At 37.7% G+C, this 3,308-nt stretch overlaps 1 non-coding gene across 1 annotated transcript; it reads right to left on the bottom strand.

Annotated features, from left to right (window-relative positions):
• Positions 1-2,677: 2,677 nt before the first annotated feature.
• Positions 2,678-2,842, bottom strand: LOC118586496. The gene has a single exon (XR_004945372.1). It is a non-coding gene; the product is annotated as a U1 spliceosomal RNA (small nuclear RNA).
• Positions 2,843-3,308: the final 466 nt, after the last annotated feature.

The following is a 3,308-nucleotide window of genomic DNA, read 5'->3' as shown; positions in this document are numbered from 1 at the left end:
TGGGTGCCCATGAACTACCTTCTGTTGCAGTAGAGATTTACATATGCCTTCAGTGATGCTGATAGCAGGGAACCACAGGACCTCAGTGTGATGCATAATGACATAGCAGTGTGCATTTAGGTTCTGCATTGGTTAGAAAAAGGACTCAAATTGTCATTGCTGAGGCACACTCATGGGATGGAGTCAACTTCATCTCAGCCAAAAGCAGAATTTGCTCCTCTTGGCTTGAGCCTGCCATATCTGGGCTCCAACTTACACAACTGGGTATTCCAGGCTCCGCTATAATAACATAAGGAGCATGAGAAATAAAATAGAATTACCTTGGTTTCTGCCCAGAACATTTGTGGTGTTATTCCATGAGCAAAAACAATCAGCTTTGGTGCTTGAGTCAGTAGGGACCTTTGTGACCCTATGTTTAAAATTAAGGCCATCCATGCAGCCAGTTTATTTTACTGGTCTGCAGTTCAGTTCCAACTCTCCATAATGTATTTCCTCATGGGTGTTTTCATTGTCATCATTACACTAATACCTGAGAAAGGTGACATTTCTGGTTTGAAGAAAAATATTAATCAAATGCTAAATATGTCATCTGAGCACATGACATTCTCATAAGCCCTTTATTTTCTTAGGAGGCAGGTTCCCTCTTATGATACCCAAGAGTCATGCATGCTTCTGAAGAGTACTGGCAAGGGCCTAAACATCTTATGATAAGGACATTTATTTATTTTTATGTCTTAGGTTTAGAATTAAATTATATTTATATGCATGTATATAATTTATTTTGATAAATTCCAGCCCCCTTTCCCTTCTCTCCATTTTCTCCCATATTTACCAACACCATTCCCTTCTAATTTCATTTGTTCTTTTAAAATATCCCATGAAGTCCTCTTAGGTTTGCTAGAATGTTTGTGGGTATCAGACTATCAACTGAAACATGTAAAGTCTCTCAGGAGCTGCATACTTGAAGAAAACTATCTAGAGTATATTTTATTCAATTAAACCTAAAATACATAAATCATGTATATATCAGTAATATGGAGGTGTTATCCAGATGTTTGATATTAATGTATAACAAACATGCCATAATTTAGTAATCTTTCTAAATGCCTTTGTTTCAAGTGAGTTTATTTACAATCCATACTCTAACAAGCAGAGCTATGTAACACGAACCTTAAATGGTCTTATTAATAGAAAAAACTCGAGGCCAGATATTAGGGTGATTCTGAAAGATCAAAGAAGCAGAACAAGCTACAGACAACCTCACCCCAACAAGTCCTCATCAGATCCTGTTTCTTCAAACTGGAAGCCTCTGTGCCCACATCCTAATGGATCTCAGCTGAACTGCTGCTAAAAGCCTAAAAGCTTAAAAGTCTCTAGTTCCTGGACCTCACACCTTATATACCTTTCTGCTTCCTGCCATCACTTCTTGGGATTAAATGCATGTGTCTTTCCCAAGCAGGACATGTGATCTCATGTCCTGGATTAGAGGTTTGTGCCACCATGCCTGGCTTTTTCCAGTGTGGCCTTGAAGTCACAGAGATCTAGATGGATCTCGGCCTCCTGAGTGATAGGATTAAAGTGATAGGATTAAAAATGTATGCCACCATTTTCTGTCTTCTATGTCTATCTAGTGGTGGTTCTGTTCTCTGACCCTAATTAAGTTTATTAGGGTACACAAAGTAATGGGGACACAATATCACTATGGAGCTCTATTAAGGCACAAGACTTTGCATTTCTAAGCAAATCTTAGTTAATCCTAATCTTCCTGTCTACAGTGCCTCACTTTGTTTAGATACAATTTTTACTGGTGCTGTCCTTGGAACCATGAGTTTCAACCTTGACACTAGTTATAATATCAATAGCACACTGTGTGGAGAACCTAAAAGTGATGAGAAAATCACAGGCATATTTAGAAGAAAAGAACAAAACACTATTCATGATTGGTTGATTGAGTAAAATTGGAGAAGGATTATTGTCATATATTTATGCCTGCAATAGAATACACATGAAAAATTTACTTGCCCAAAGGGGAGGAGAGTAGTTGGGAAGAATCAATGAAAGCTATAGTGTTTCAGAGATATTTTGTTTGACACAAGGAAGTTGACACTTCATTCAAGAAAATAGCTTGAAGTTATTTCCCAAATCTAATTCTCAATGGAGTCAGTCTTTTCAATAAGCTTATTGTTATGCTATAAAGCAGTAGTTTGGCAGAGATACATTCCTGGACTCATTCATCTGATGGTCAATACGCCCTTTGGTGTTCCTGATTGGACCTAGCAGCCATTCTTCTCATTCCTGCATGCTTTCATTTTTAGAACAGCCTCGTACTTGGTGAATCTGTCTGACTGTGAATACATTGCTCAAATGGGAGCACCCTTCTTTGGCTGAGTCCTACCAATCTGTCACCATATAGATACTGCTGTTGTGGCATGCAAGCCCTATTCTCTAGCGTAGGTGTAGAGTTATCACAGTTTTAAAGGAAGCTTATTATAGAAATGATAGAGTCCTAGTAGAATCCTTTTGGTTCTTGACTTTTAATTTGCTTAAAGCTATGTTTACCTTAGGTAGCTATAAGCTACCTAATCAAAATGCTTCCTTTTATAGTCTAAATTCATTTCAGTTCAAGTTTTTATTTCTTGAAAACAAAAATTTTTGTATAACTTACCTTTTGTATTGTAAGAAGAAAGCGTGATTATAGTACTCTATTACCACAAATTATGTAATTAAGTTTCCCCTACTTTAGTAGAAATCACAGGGTCAGCACATCTGAAGGGTTGTGGATGAGCTTCATCCTGGGAAAATCAGATTCTTAATCATAGGAGCTCCCCAGCCAGGTAAGTATAATTCTGCTTTTTAGAAAAATACAGTTATCAGGCTACAGGTTCAGTAGACTAAATTCTCAGACACCTGAGAACAATCCCTGTATGTGACCATGTGATTCATTCCAGATGTTTGCACAGCTGCAAGTAGCATAGATAACATGTAACCACAAAACAAACAAACAAACAAACAAAAACAAAACAAAACAAAAAAGCATGGAATTCTGTGTTTGAGAGGGGCTGATGTTAAATATATGTCTTTGAGAATTTCTTACCAGTTTTGACCAAATTCATTCTCTTCCCCAACTCCTCCCAGTTCATCTCCCTCTTCTCTCCCCATGTAGCTTATGTCTTACCCAGCAAGACACAGTTGATGTGTTTACCTATTAAGACAGATTGGTGGTGCCCATATAGTCATAAATGTATGGCTTTTCACTAGCAATGATCCACAGGGATGATTCTAGAAGAAGGGAATATGGGGAAAGGGAA

This window comes from Onychomys torridus, chromosome 6, assembly GCF_903995425.1.
Source record: "Onychomys torridus chromosome 6, mOncTor1.1, whole genome shotgun sequence".
NCBI classification, from domain to species: domain Eukaryota; kingdom Metazoa; phylum Chordata; class Mammalia; order Rodentia; family Cricetidae; genus Onychomys; species Onychomys torridus.
The sequence above is the reverse complement of the archived record's forward strand: the minus strand, read 5'-3'. Positions and strand labels throughout refer to the sequence as shown.